The 16,205-nt window shown below is 40.3% G+C and overlaps 1 long non-coding RNA gene across 1 annotated transcript; it reads left to right on the top strand.

Annotated features, from left to right (window-relative positions):
* The first annotated feature begins 4,581 nt into the window (after positions 1-4,581).
* On the top strand, positions 4,582-13,844 carry LOC133476442 (uncharacterized). Its single transcript, XR_009788054.1, has 3 exons — positions 4,582-4,705; positions 7,129-7,255; positions 13,704-13,844. It is a non-coding gene; the product is annotated as an uncharacterized LOC133476442 (long non-coding RNA).
* The last annotated feature ends 2,361 nt before the right edge of the window (positions 13,845-16,205 follow it).

Here is a 16,205-nt window from a genome sequence, read left to right as displayed (position 1 = left end):
ATGTCATAAATTTTAAGATAAAATGTATTTCGCCGTGGAAGTTCAATAATCAAATTGAGGCTGTCTGAGACGACCTACCCACTCACCACTCCACCGATTTACCTTGCAAAAATACATAAACGGCCCCTGACTATCCAAGTTCATAAAAGAGTGAAAGTGGTGTTTTTTTCTGCCTATAATTGACAGTAAAAATTCATTTTTACTTTTGTACCCCCCCCTCACTTTTTTTTTTTTTTTTACTTTGGTAAAGAAGTTGAATCAATGCTTATACTTTTACCAGTGTACATATTAATGATAATAACTTTACCTATATAGCTCTTTTAAAACATATTTAAAAAGTGTTTTAACAGACCAAGTAGAACACAAAACATAAAAAAAAAAAAAAAACATAAGATACCAATGTTGTAATCATATAAAAACAACAACAAAAACAACAACGATTGAGAAACCCGAGGCAGGAAGCCAACAATTGAGACATGAGGGTTGATGGAAATGATTAAAAAAAAAAAAGGTTAGGTAAAAAAATTTTTAAAACACACAAAATCCAAATATAAAATGAGATCCATTAAAAATAGTAATACACTACCGTCATCATGAAAATTAAATAAATATATAAATAAGTAATTAAAATCAATCGATAAAAATAAATTAAAACAGGGGAGAAGTTGCCATCACATAAAAGCCATTCTTTTAGTATTTGTTTACACAAGCATTTGTACTTCTACTGTATTTAAGTAGTCCTTTTGCCTCCTCTGGTGTCTCACTTACAGCAGTCAACGCACGCAATGCTGAGACATGTTATATTGTGTTATGCACAACACACAAGTAGTGTGCTCATCAGAACGGCCCCACCTTGACAGCGTAACAACGAAACCAGACAAGCGAAGTGAGTCACCACAGTCGGTAAATGAATTACTCATGCATTGCATAGTGATACCATCGATTTTTATCGTGTTTATATTGCTGCTGTGCGTTTGATAGTGTGTTTGGGTGGGCAAACGTTTGGGCTCAAGGGACACATTTGGTCTTAGGATGGACAGATGGGCCAGGTCATTCGAAAAGGGAGAGGAAGAAAAAAAGGCTCAATCATACTGTATTTGCAAGATTTAAAATTCTTTATTTTAAAATACAATTTTATTATCATTTCTATTGGAGCCTATCCCAGTTAACTTCATGGGGTACTAACTCTGGAGTGATAGATAGATAGATAGATAGATAGATAGATTTTTTTTCTTTTTTTCCCTCGATCCCTCAAACTTTAGTGGTGCCGGGAAGCGACACCACCGGCTCACGTTCCCGCTTACTGCTCGCTCCTTGTTCCCGACGACCCACAGGTCGCCTTGGATATCCTTACCCTGTGACAACCTACAATAAACCATTCTTAATCTGCTCCCTCCGCCTCCGTCTGCTCTTGCGTCCAATTCACATCCTACTACACTGCGTGACAGAAACGCCGACTCTCAACACTTTCCTTGATAGTCATAGTCACTTCCTTTAGAATCATGAATTGAGGGGGCAAGGTTTTGGGTCACTCTGGTTATGTGGGTCATTGCATTTACCAGAATGGGTGAATGTGTGAATTGACAGGTTTTCTTAAAATAAATCAAATCTATTTGACAGTGTTACTTCAGGGGTGCAAATATTTTCAAGATGATACATTAAATTGGACAGTGCGATTTGTGTTTGGTGTCCTGTCTCTGGTTGGAGGTGGTGGTCCCATTTTAATTAATGCCACCATAGTCCATCCAGCCATCCATTTTCTACCGCTTATCTGGGGGTCAGGTCACGGGGGCAGTAGCTTTAGCAAGGAAGCCCAGACTTGCCTCTCCCCAGCCACTTTGTCCACCGCTTCCGGGGGGATACTGAGGCGTTCCCAGGCCAGCCGGGAGACGTAGTCTCTCCAGCGTGTCCTGAGTTGTCCCCAGGGTCTCCTTCCATTGCGACCTGTCCGGAACACCTCACCAGGGAGGCGTCCAGGAGGCATCCTAATCAGATTCCGTAGCCACATAAACTGGCCCCTCTCAATGCGGAGGAGCAGCGGCTCTACTCTGAGTCCCTCCCGGATGACAGAGCTTCTCACCCTATCTATAAGGGAGAGCCCAGACACCCTGTGGAGGAAAATCATTTCGGCGTTCTTCTATCCGGGATCTTGTTCTTTCGGTCATGACCTACAGCTCGTGACCATAGGTGAGGGTAGGAACGGAGATCGACTGGTAAATCGAGAGCTTCGCCTTTCAGCTAAGCTCCTTCTTTACCACAACGAACCGTTACAAAGTTCGTATCACTGCAGACACTGCAGTGTTCCACCTGTTGATCTCCTGTTCCATTCTTCCCTCACTCATGAACAAGTCTCCAAGATAATTGAACTCCTCCACTTGGGGCAGGATCTCATCTCCGGGGCACTAAACCCTTTCCTGACTGAGGACCATGGTCTCAGATTTGATGGTGCTGATTTTCATCCCAATCGCTTCACACACGGCTGGGAACTGCTCCAGTGAGAGTTGGAGATCACGGCTTGATGAAACCTACAGAACCACATCATCTGCAAAAAGCAGAGATGCAATGTTGAGACCACCAAACTGGAGCCCCTCTAGGCCTCGGCTGCTCCTAGAAATTCTGTCCATATAAGTAAGGAACAGAATTTGGTGGAGTCCAGCCCTCACCGGAAACGAATCAGACTTACTGCCAGCAATGCGGACCAAACTCTGACATGGTTATACAGGGACAGAACTGCCCGTATCAGGGGATTCGGTACCCCATACTCCCGAAGCACCCCTCACAGGACTACCCGAGGGACACGGTCAAACGCCTTCTCCAAGTCCACAAAACACATGTATACTGGTTGGGCGAACTCCCGAGCACCCTCGAGGACCCTGCCGAGAGTGTAGAGCTGGTCCACGGCCAGGTATAAAACCACATTGCTCCTCCCCAGCTGTGTGTGGAGGCGAGGTCTTTGGAGCTATGCTTTGTCTGGCCCCTCACCTAGGACCTGTTTGCCATGGGTGACCCTGCTAGGGGCATAAAGGCCCAGACAGCTTAGCTCCTAGGATCATTAGGACACAAACCCCTCAACCGTGATAAGGTGATGGCTCAAGGAGGGGTATATTGTTTTGACTATATACTATCTACAGTATAACAGTCTTTACGTGGAGAGGAAGGCCCCCAGTTTTTCATAGTGTGGTTATTCTATCGAATGTGTAAATTGTGTCAGCTACAGTGTAACTTTGCACATAAATGTGGATATAGATCTAAAGAAATTGACTGGAAACCTGCAAGAAAAAAAATCCATTAAATCTATTTGTGACCCAACAAACACACCATAAACAAATCATATTTAAGTTAGTCAGTTTCAGTCATATTTGTCTCACTGGACACCCGCTTCATAAAAGCAGCCTGTTTTTTTTTTTTTTTTCTTTCTTCTGCCTCACACCCACAGGAAATGGTCCCATTGTCTTTGGGAGAGGAAGTGGCCTGAAGCCACTGGCTAGATCTGTGAAGACTGTGGTGAATTATTAATCGTTAAAGAGACCACAGAAGGATGGCTGTCTCTTGAAAAAAAAAATCTTGGCAATAAAGGTTGCAAACTTTGCACCACAATTTATTTTAATGTTGAGATTTAAATGACAAAATGCTGCAATTAAAAAAAAATAGTTTGTTTTATTTCTCTCTCTCTCTCTCTCTCTCTCTCTCTCTCTCTCTCTCTCACTCTCTCGCTCTCTCCCCCTCTCTCTCTATTATTATATAATTAGAATCTTAACTAACCAAAAATAAAATTGTTCTGAACTAATTGTCCAGATACAAATAAATATTGTATGAGCGCAGACTACATACTTTACTGTACAGCATTGTATAGAATGTGAGACATTGTCATTCCGAGTACTAACACCAGAGGTCAACAGATAGCGACAGTAGCCCATTGTGTTTCTATCTATCTATCTATCTATCTATCTATCTATCTATCTATCTATCTATCTATCTATCTATCTATCTATCTATCTATCTATCTATCTATCTATCTATCTATCTATCTATCTATCTATCTATCTATCTATCTATCTATCTAATAATAAAATCTAATCTAATCTAATCTATCCATCCATTCATCCATTTTCTGAGCAGCTTCTCCTCACTAGGGTCGCGGGCGTGCTGGAGCCTATCCCAGCTGTCATCGGGCAGGAGGCGGGGTACACCCTGAACTGGTTGCCAGCCAATTGCAGGGCACATAGGAACAAACAACCATTCGCACTCACAGTCATGCCGACGGGCAATTTAGAGTCTCCAATTCATGCATGTTTTTGGGATGTGGGAGGAAACCGGAGTGCCCGGAGAAAACCCACGCAGGCACGGGGAGAACATGCAAACTCCACACAGGCGGGGCCGGGGATTGAACCTGGGTCCTCAGAACTGTGAGGCTGACGCTCTAACTACCACCGTGCCGCCTAATCTAATCTAATCTAATCTAATCTAATCTAATCTAATCTAATCTAATCTAATCTAATCTAATCTAATCTAATCTAATCTGTTATAATGTAGTTTTACAGTCAATCCGTCGTGCTGCGTCAAAAAACTACACTACCCATAATGCACTCCAACAATGACCAAATGTAACACAAAGCGGACCAACCGCAGTGACAGCTGAACTAAGTTTGCCGAGGGAAACTTTAGCACTGATTGTAACCCCACAACAGAGACGAATTAAAGAAACGTAAGTATGACATACACTTTTCAGACATTTTAGTTGCATTTTGCAGACCGACCACCTTTAGACTCGCTGTAAAGCAGTTTCTCAGTCTCGACTGGCCGAACTTTGTAAGGGGAAATGTCCATACAAATGCAGGGGTGGGTGTTAAAGACACGGCTCATGCTGGCGAAAATGTCCTTCAAACTGTTTTCTTTCTAGCAGTTTGATGCAAGTGAATGAGCAACATTTCGGTCGAACGTCCTGGCGATGTTTTTGCAGGTTTTAAGGCCATCGCCTGTAACCAAGTAAGCGTTAGCTAAGGGAGTTCTGTTGCCACTTGTCTTATTTTCCTGATTATTATTATACTGTACTGTACCTGTATGCTATCATTTGACAAGCTAAAGCCTGTTCATAAAAGCAGCGACATAACTGGAAGTAAACCCTTTTGTTTGAGACAAACCTAATGATCTTTTTATTTTTTTTATTTTTAGAAGGGATAATAATTACTGCGTCTAATCAATACTCATGCATTGAAAGTGCAAATGTTAAGTGGAGCTAACTGCAAAACCGTTTGCGCACAGGACGAATTCAAAAACTACTGTTTAGAAAATATCAAGAAAAACATTAAAAACAACTAAGCAAACTATTTCTAGTTCTTTTTCTTATTTTAGTTGTTACTATCTGCAGTCTCTGACATGCTTACCCTTTCCTATAGTGTAGTTAAGAGAAAAACATGATTTTTGAACGCGCGACACATATCTTTCAAATAAATGAATATTAGTACACAAACGAGGGCGGGATGGTGAAAGACTGGTTAGCACATCTGTCTCGCAGTTCTGAGGACCTGGGTTCAAATCCGGCCTCACCAGTGTGTCTGCGTGGGTTTTCTCCGGGTACTCCGGTTTCCTCCCACATTAAAAAAAATGCATGGTAGCTTAATTGAAGACTCTCAATTGCCCTGAAGATGAGTACGAATGGTTGTTTGCCTATGTGTGACCTGCGATTGGCTAGGACCAGTCCAGGGTTTACCCCGCCTCTCGCCCATAGTAGGCTGAGATAGACTCCAGCACGCCCACGACCCTAGTGGGGATAAGCGGTACATAAAATGGATGGATGGTACACAAACGCTGTATGAACACACACAAACAGGCAATATAACAATACTCTCTGCCATATATTCTTTAAACTCTGAAAAGCGGGTTATGATCACAATATTCGATCGTGACCTCTAATTTCTTTGTTATGCACGTTTGTCTCATTGCGTGCACCACACTGCCCCTCAGAGGTCAAGACGTACACAGCAGTTACTTTATGTAACCCATTGGTTAATAATAAATGGGTCATTTTTTCTCATACCTTCTGTTGCTGATTATTGTTCTCTGTTTGAGTAACATCACTTGATCAAGCCTTTTATAACATTACATACTATTAAGTAAGTAAATTATGTATGATTGTTGCTGAAATCTGATCGGACCAATATCTGTCTCGGCCAAAACTCAAGGCTATCGGTATCAGATCAGAAGTGAAAAAGTTGGATTGGGACATCCCTACTAAAAATATACTACATTACAGTACTGTATGGGTAATAAAGGTTTTATGATGGTGAATTTAAAACTGATTATTTTGCTTTTGCTTTTGTATTGAATTTTCTGGGTGGGGTGAAATGTGAACACATCGACCAGCATCACAAAACAGAAGGTTTTTTTCTCCGAGTGTATTCTGATGCTTAAATTACTTTATAATAATTAAATACTGTTCTGTATTTCCGTTGGTATCAGTAAACGCTTTAAGTTTGCACAGAACTCCAGATTCAGATTACACACTTCCGTCTTCCTTTACATCCATAACAAGCGCTTCATTATCTGGAGTTCTGAAGAAGCAATAGCCACAGGCGGCAACACTTTTTTTTTTTTTCTTTTTTCTGAGAACATTTAATCATTTTTCTCGCTGTATGCACATGCTGAAATTCTTACCCGTTGGCCAGTTGTTGGTTAACTGTTGACTTTCTTTCTGTGTTCTTCACATTGCTCCTCGAGTTTTAGGCTTTCTTCTGCTTTATGCCTTTGTAAAGCAAAACATGTATATCAGACATAGAATTGTCTCTCTTTATTTTCTGAATAATGACCTCAGGTCAAAATGAAGAGTACCTGACATGATATCTTATCTAATTCAGTCAGTACGTAGCAGTGCTGGAAATCTTTCTGTGTTCTGATAACATTGGTTTGAACTGTTATTTATGGTGTACTGTAATTTGAGTTTTTGACGCATTTAAAGGAAGTGCACACTACTCCTTAACTGCTTTGGCTCTTGTTTTATGCCGATTAGGTGTACATTTTCTGGCATTTGCCAAGATAAAGGGCCTTGCACATCTCTGCACGTCCCAACTCTCTCAGTCCGCCTTTGGCCCCACCTCCGCTTTCCCTCACTGTTTCTCTCTCCTCTTACAGGACACGAACTTTGCACAGCACACACACCAGGCCGGTAAAAGAGCTTCAGGACCAAGGAATGTTGAACTTGATGGGCTCACATTAAACAAGATTGTGTCCAACTGCACAGCCTTTCTATCAGAGCACAGTAAGTCCAGTTCTAGTAATTGTTTTCTTATTTAAAAAATAACAGGGTGGACAGTTGTTGTGAGCAGTGTTTTTTTAAAATATTTTTATTACATGAGCGTGCTATTTCAGTGATGCACTCAATTTGCTAAGAGGTTCTGATGCAGCACAGTACTCTGTTTCTTTATCTTGCTTGTGTCATCTTGTCAACTTAAATGAAAGTGTGGTGTCTTTCCAACTGTGCAACTTTATGAACAGCCTCCAATCATGTGTTTGCTATTCAAGCTACAAGCTGTTCATGTTGACTACGAGCACAAGGTTTGTTTGCTCTGTTTGCATTCAATATTCTTTTTCTGTACTGTAGAAGTGTGACAATATGAGAGAGACTTCCCACTGTGTGTCTGAACTTCATCTCTTATTTGTTCAGTCATGTCTGCATTACAACCTGTGGATTCATTGAGGTAAACGTATTCACCCTGACGTATTGTTGCAATTAGTGGGTGAGTTTCACTTCTTTAGGTTGTAATTTGATCAGTTATCTGTGTAAAAATGTGAGTCATATGTTTATTAAATGTTTGTACGGAGCATTTTTACAGTAATATTTAACACTTTGCTGGGAACAACTATATTGTGTCTGACCCCTGTGTTGAGACTCCAGTACAGTAATTTCAGTGTCAGATGCAGTACATAATACAACTATATCCACACAAATTGGCGAATAATTTATTTGTATATAAAAAAAAAAAACCCCTGTGATTCTCTTTGTTATCATGCTTTCTAGCCAAGGCGACATGTAGGACAGTTGGTTGTGAGCTTAAGTTACTTTGTTGAAAGCAGGTTGCCTTTTGTCGAAAAGGTAAATGGTACTTGGGGTTATTTTGCAACCATTTTCTTTTCACATGGACGTTCTGTCCACATATAGCTCTCACAGTTGTTAAGGTGACATTCTTGTTAACATTAATGACATTCTTTGCCCCCTCCTGTTGTGTCCCCACACCCTTTGACTCCCTAATTAAATTTTTTTCAACTTTGTTAAATAAAATATCTGCAAGGTAAAGTTTAGTTTGTCTCTCATTTGTTACTTACCGCTGTTATTTTTGTTTTAGTGAGGTATAAGTGTTTACCTGCCATGCCCTCCTGTCTTTTCCTACTGTTGAGGGTTTATATTTTGATTGTGCTGTCAAGTATCAACATCATTAAAGTAAATATTTGTTAAAATCAAAGCTTTGGTTGGACAGCATATTGCTTTGTATTAAACTGACCCATGCACAGTCATGTGGGGAGATGAAACCAATATTTATAATTTTTTCAGATTCATATTAAATTTGCAGAGATAATAGTTTGTTCTTTTGGACTAAAATGGTTGCCCAAACAATCAGATGACCATTTTCCCTTTCGTCTTACATTTATGTCTAAAGCCTACTTATTTGGTTTCTTTTAACATTTTATAAGCAGCTATAAAAACTTCAAACCATGTTACCAATTCAAATGTGGTTTGAACTTTTTATTTTTATTTTTCACTGTGTTAAATAACACTTCTGTAACTGTGAAGGAAAAGCGCTGTTAACCAACACATGTGCTTTTAAAAAGACAGTGTACATTGTGTTTATTGTGTGGCATTGAATTACCGGTAGCTAAATATCCAAGTTGAAAATAAAAATGTAACCCAGAACGTTCTTGCATTAAGATTTGTTACCAGTGTTTAAACTTCATCAGCAGAAAATTGCATCTTGTTGCACTTTCCTTGTTGTCTACATGGCATACAGTGTACAGTATATTAAAAGTCTACACACCCTTAAGCAAACTAATTGAATACACTACAAAGACAAGATATTTAATGTTCAAACTGATAAACATGATTGTTTTTAGCAAATAATTACTAACTTAGAATTTTATGGCTGCAACACATTCCAAAAAATCTGGGACAGGTGGCATAAAAGACTGAGAACTGAGTTGAGGAATGCTCATCAAACACCTGTTTGGAACATCCCACAGGTGAACAGGCTAATTGGGAACAGGTGGGTGCCATGATTGGGTATAAAAGAAGCTTCCCTGAATTCACAAGTAAAGATGGGGCGAGGTTCACCTCGTGAGAAAATAGTCGAACAGTTTAAGGACAATGTTCATCAACGTAGAATCAGGGATTTCATCATCTATGGTCCATAATATTATCAAAAGGTTCAGAGAAACTGGAGAAGTCACCGCATGTAATGTAACTGCAAGGCCGAAAAAAACCCCTCAGGCGGCACTGCAACAAAAACCGACATCAATGTGTAAAGGATATCGCCACATGAGCTCAGGAACACTTCAGAAAACCAATGTCACTTTTGTAACATTACTATTTACAAAATAACTTTTGTGATGACTAATTTAGAGATGTCTGCATGGGCTTTTTTGTTTTGATTGTGCTGTCAAGTATCAACATCATTAAAGTAAATATTTGTTAAAATCAAAGCACGCACATTGAGCAGTAACTACTGAATCAGCCAGTTGATTATCTATATCTCAGCGTCACATAAAAAAACTGGATGATAATGTGCACACGTACCGCACCTCTTCAACAAATCAATGTATCCACTTTTGTAACATTACTATTTACAAAATAACTTTTGTGATGACTAATTTAGAGATGTCTGCATGGGCTTTTTTGTTCAGGGTTAAATGCTTTTTAATATTGCTGTGCAACAAACAATATCATTAATTAGAGATGAAACCAGTGGATATAAAACGTCCACACAACCCTATTCAAATAAAAATTTTGTGATATAAAAAAACGAAACCAAGATTAATAATTTCAAAACTTTTTCCACCATTAATGTGACCTATAACCACAACTCAATTGGAAAAACCCCTTGGAATGTTTTAGAAAGTGGAAGTTAAAATAATCAACTGAGAAAATGTTGCACAAGTGTGCTCACCCTCATGTAAAATGGGAGTCAGTGCACACCTGCCACCATTTAAAGTGCCCCTGATTTACCTCAAATAAAGTTCAGCTGTACTAGGAGGTTTTCCCAGACATTTTTCTTCGACTTTACACCGGGTGAGGACATGCAGCAACTAACCAATAGAACAACATGAGAGAGAACAGAAAGGGGCAGGACAGGACAGGATGTGGGAAATGAGCAAGACAGTGATTTGACTTTTGTAACGTTAGTTGTGGTCAAATATCGAGACTAGCTATTTTTCTGCTGTGATTCGCACCCCATTTCCTCTTGTCCATTCTCTCCCTCGGTCTGTCTCCGAAAACCCTTTTCGGTTCGGCTGCATTTTCAAAAAACATCCGAATAATTAAAAAATAAGCAGCAGCAAATTTCAAACTCCCCCGTTGCACAGCAAAACTGTTTCAGCACAAAAGGCATACAGATCCGCAGTTGAACAGGACAGCAATGTCACATCATCTTTATATGTGTGGGCTCTGGGGTAGGGTGGCAAGATACCTTATCTTGCAAAGAAAAACATTCAGACTTGTCGACATTTTGCAAAACCACATTTGAAATCTCCCTTGACCTTTTTTGGCCAAGGGTATGTTTGGCACAAACACAACGCTGCTCATCACCAAAAGAACGCCATACGTACAGCGATGCATGGTGGTGGCAGCAACATGCTTTGGGGCTCTTTTTCTTCAGCTGGCCTTAGTCAAAGTGGAGGCAATTATTAACAGTTCCAAATACCAGTCAGTGTTAGCACAAAATCTTCAGGCTTCTACAAGAAAGCTGAAGCTGACGAGGAACTTCATCTTTCATGACAATGACCCAAAGCCCACATCCAAACAAATTAATGATTTCACCAGATAAAGATGTAAGATTTTGTTATGGCCGAGCAAGAGTCCAGACAGGAATCCGATCGACCATTTGTGGGAGGATCTGAATAGGTCCGTGCACAGGAGATGCCCTCACAATCTGACAGATTTGGAGCAGTTTTTGTTGCATTTTACCACATCAAGATCACTTGTAGCCCAGGAGATTGAGTGCTTTAATAAAAGCCCAAGGTGCTGCAACAAAGTATTAGTTTAAGGGTGTGCACGTATATCCATCCATCCATTTTCTGTACCGCTTATGCAACAGGTTATTGTACTTCCCCCCCCCCCCTTTGAAAGATGTTTTTCAATAGACATTTTTAGATTCCAGGTCATATTAAAGGAGGAAAAGGTTTGTTGAAATTTGACATTACATTCTATGTTTCGATGAATGTAAAATACCAAACGCCTTTTAAAAAAATGGTAATTTGCCAACAATTTGCATGTTCTTTGGACGAGTTCAGAGACTGAGTCCAAGTCTGTCTTATTCAAGGAGATGTCAGTAAAGTCTCCCATGTGCTGAATGTTTTTTTTTTTTTTGCAGGCTGTTAATCAATATCAATGTGGCTCAATCGCTCCCTTTCTCCCTTTGCCAAGCACTAACGTGTCACTCCCTCTTTGCAACGCTGTGTGCCTCCGCTCACGTACATGCCCTCATGGAAGGGCATTGCGTTCTTTGCTCGGAGTGCCATTGAGGATCTTGAGTTAAGCTCAGGTCCAGTCCAAGCTTCAAGGACACAGGCTTTCTGTTTGCACCACCTGGTAAAGTGCCTGACAAGCCTTTTTGTGGCATGATTACTTATGAATTATTATTCATTAATTAATTGAAGATGAGGAAAGTATTTTTAAATCTTAATTCTTGAGATTGTAGGATTCTTGAAGACTCAGATGGGACTTCAGCCTGGAGAATGGCTGATGTCCCAGCTGAGTCTTCGAGAATCCCATGTTGCACGCTATGAATGTTTGGATAGAAAGAATGAGTAGATGGCTAATAACCATGTCCACTGTGTTGCCCCAAAGTGGACAACAGAGTCTGGCTTGGCTGCATGTGTGACAATCCAACAGTGTGCTTTGCTTTACTGCCAAATTGGAAGTGACAGAGCTTGGACATGGCTCTTGTGTGACGTTAGAATATTTCCATGCACACACTGTCATGAAGAATTAGTAGTGCAGGGCAGACCAACAGGGATAAAGGGAACTAAAAAGCTTGTGAAAGTGATATGTGTGCTGGCAGGGTTTGGGGGTGGGGGGTGTTAGGTTATTTATGTATAATTAGGTGAGTGGTGTGTGCACCAGTGTCTGCACTCAGCTCAGCATGGCAGTAAAGTCTAACCCTTTGCCCTATGGAAGCATCTGTTATTGACTTTAATAACTGGATAGAGGTATCAAGTGTACTATTGTTCACCCACTTGAAGCAGGGAGACTTCCTTTGTAATATTTATAAGACTAATGCTATTAATTCAGAATTTTCATTCTGTACCAAACAGTAATCTGTTTTTTAAAGAAACTGAATGTTGCTTCAGCTTTTTCCATTGGCAACAGTGGCCTCTGCTGACAAAAGTGGTAAATACAACCCACTCAATTGAACGAAAGCTGGATGGATGTTTGGATAGCAGAAAGTTACCAAGCACAGCACTTTCTCCACAAAGAACTCATTATCATAATACTTATTCTGATAACGCATCTAACGAGTCAACATTAGGTGCCCTGTTTAAACATTTGTACTTCATGAGGATGCAGCTGCAAAGCATCGCTTTGCACGTTACACTTAAATGAACTCCCTATAGTTATTAACAGTTATATTTATGGTAGTGATAACTGTTGTTGAGCTTTGTGTGTTGGAGTTCAATGTGTCGGTCGGTAATTTGTTGCATTAATAAACTGCCAGCAATTTGCATGTTCTTTGGACAACTTCAGAGAGTTGTGGAAGTCTGAGTTATTCAAGGAGATGTCAGCAAAGTCTAGGATCGCTAGGTTTGAACGCTACAGTTAAATGAACTCCCTATGTCGGTTGGAAAATACAAGCCATAAACAACAAATAAATCAATTGATTATTCATGCATTTTTTTTTCTACTTCATCTGATAGTGTCTTACTTCCAGCAAATTTATACTGCCAAAACAAACTTCACTGATGGACTTCAGATTAATTGCATTTGGAGCTTGTAGCGATGAATCTTGTTTCTTTCAGTGTACCATCAAAATAATTTGGAAGCTATTGTGCAATCAGTTAATGTTTGTGTCATGCGCTACATAAAACAGGAGCCGTCACTGACAGCAAATATGCTTTAAGCATACGGAACAAAACACACTTGTTGACTCTGAAGTCAGCATGGAGCGTGAAGGAAGCTCTTCCTGCACGGTGTGTCCATGGGTGTGGCACAGTTATGCTGAAGAACCTGATGTGTGCAGCTTCAGGCGGTGGTAACTCTATATGAGTGAGACACATGAGGAGACCCAGCCCTCTTGTGCACCTAGTAAAAGGCTCTTTTGATTAAACAAAGGTTTTATTTTGAGTTTGCTGTTGAGTCTTTTGCCAAATTGTGTTAAATCCCAGACATGGCTGCAATCACCAGTATAGGAGTTTATGAGCATATAAAATACTTACCACTTACCCACATTCTAATGTTTTTTTCCCACTCTTTTCTTTACCGATTTCTTTCTTTCTTCCTTCAGTTGTTGCCTTCTTCCCTCATCAAAACTCAGTCCTGCGAGCCTGTGTTCTCTCTTTGGGCCAGCAGTGGACAGAGTTGTCATTTACCTTCCAGCTTCTGTCAAACTGTCCCTCACTGTTATCCCTCGGGCCTCGTCTTCTCCTCCCTCCTGGCCCACACAGGCCCACCTGGACTCCCAGTCAGCCTTCTCCCTCCATGGTGGGTGGGGGGAGGCACCGGGGGCCCTGGATGTGGACCCCCAACCTATTCAGCTTGCCTCAGCTGAGAGAGACCTGGGATCTTGCCTTGATGCATCCACTCTCACGGGTAGGTCAGATACAAATGGTTAAACCTTGTTATAAAATAATTGCTTTGGAAAGTTACATCTTTGAGTTAAATAAATAGCAAGACATAGACATCAATCAGCTTAATATGCATTTGTATCAACCATTTGGATGTATACCATCCAATTTGATGTATTTTGATGCATAGTTTAGATTTTTGCTTCCACAAATCCATGTCCCTTTATATTTTATTGCCTGCACATAAAATGCCCATGCATGTCAAAATGTAACATATCTCTTCCTTTGCTCAGACCTCTGTGCAGACCTGCCAGAGTTGGAGATAGTGAGCCTCCTGTCAGAGGGTCAGCCAAACTACACTCTTCGAGCAGACTGTGTGTTTGGCTACGACGAAGACGACTGGCTGCACACCCCTCTGCTGCAGCCAGAGGTCGTCCTGGGCCTCACACACCAGCAAATTGAAGAGACCTTCAAGTACTTCTGTGAGTTTTTTTTCCCCGTCACATACAGTCTTACTGATTTTGAGCATTTAGAGGTCTAAGGTTTTTCCACATTTCATAAACCACTTGCAGGATTTTCCTGAACTTGGTGTATGCATTAGGTCTTATGTACGTACTGTTTGTTTATCAAGGGCCGCTTGTTTAACTTGTGATGACCCCATTTGTGTCTGGTTTTGAAATGTACTATATTTCATTGTCCCATGCCTAGTATGGTGATTGTCGTGACCCGAGGGAAGAAATTGTGCTCGCTCAAAAACACTTTCTTTGTTTGTCAGTAGTACCATGTCTCAAAATGTCCCCTTATTCTGTCTACAAATACAGTACATTTTTGTGTCCGTCTTGTCTGCAATGACCAGAAAATGCACGATGATAACTCTTTCACACTGCCACTTCTGTGAACCACGTAGGTCAACAATGTCATCAAGCTCATTAACCTTCTGTCACCTGGCTTCCTCAACAGTTTCCACTACAGCTCTACGACAGAATAGCCAAGTGGTCATGTTGACATCCGGATCACATGGTTGACATGTTCGAAATGCATTGTGTTGATTCTTTGTTAGGATGTTGTGTACATTATACTGGTGGGATTGTCTGGTGTATTTTTAATTAAAAACGTTTATTTTATTTTTTTACCTTTTGATATTTCAAAATTATAACTTAGTGTGAGCGTTTGACCCATCCGGCGATGCCAGTTAACACGTCACCTAGTAAAGCGTTACTCTAATATGGCCGCTTTTTTCAGATTGGATTAAGATTACTTATCCTAGTGACTGAGTGTTACTATTGTCGCGAGGATAAATCTGTGAAGAAAAGTTGAAGCAATTCAGTTTGCTGAATTGCTTTACTGAGCAATCAGCAGAAAGGCACACTCACGTCTCACACAGTCGGCAAGTCATCTAGTAACACAATGGAAATGACGGGGAGCTCACTACACTAAACACACCCTACAGTCAGAGTTAAGCAAAAATAAAATAAACATGCTACAGTAAAGGTAAGTTACATACACATTCTAATATTAAGGGACTATACAAACAACAAGTAAACAATAACAATTAACAAAATTTGTGTAAAAAAAGTTGATTTTATTAATGTCTTGTCGGGCTCATATTGTGTCCACCTTTAAGTTGTGTCTGATAACATGTATCTTGGTTCATGAGCCATACGCAGCTGATGAATGTAACTTATAAAGTCACTTGGAAACAGTAATTACTGTATGTTACTTTTTTAAGGAGTAATCACTAATCAGTTTACTTTTTTCAAAGGTAACTGTGGCAACATGCATATTATAAAAACACACAATAGTTACATGCTTAGCTTCAATTAATAACCATTACTTGGGCTTTTGTGGGTTGCTTATTTTGGATCTTGTTTGTTGGCCTTTCAAAGAGAAAAATATATTGATCTCCAAAGCTACAGTATGTGTAGCTGTCTTTAGAATATCTTTTTACAACAAAAAAGTCACTGAGTGCCACCATCTTGAAACTCTTGATGACCTGCTGGTTGGAGGGATAGGAATTCATGAGCTTATGTGGCTGCGTCCTCATAATGCTAGTCAGGCTGTACTTGAGTGACGCCGAGCCACATGTTCCTATGTAGAGCAGGACAGACTAACCCGCTAACTCAAGTGTTTGGCTCTTTGTCAGTCGGCATATGGTGTTGTTTAGTTTCTGTGTACCTCTGTTCCATCTTAAACACCGCAAACCTTTAGGATGATAGCTGAAT

Source organism: Phyllopteryx taeniolatus, chromosome 4, assembly GCF_024500385.1.
Source record: "Phyllopteryx taeniolatus isolate TA_2022b chromosome 4, UOR_Ptae_1.2, whole genome shotgun sequence".
Taxonomy (NCBI): Eukaryota; Metazoa; Chordata; class Actinopteri; order Syngnathiformes; family Syngnathidae; genus Phyllopteryx; species Phyllopteryx taeniolatus.
Note: the sequence above shows the minus strand (reverse complement) of the source record. Positions and strands in the feature narration are given on the sequence as shown.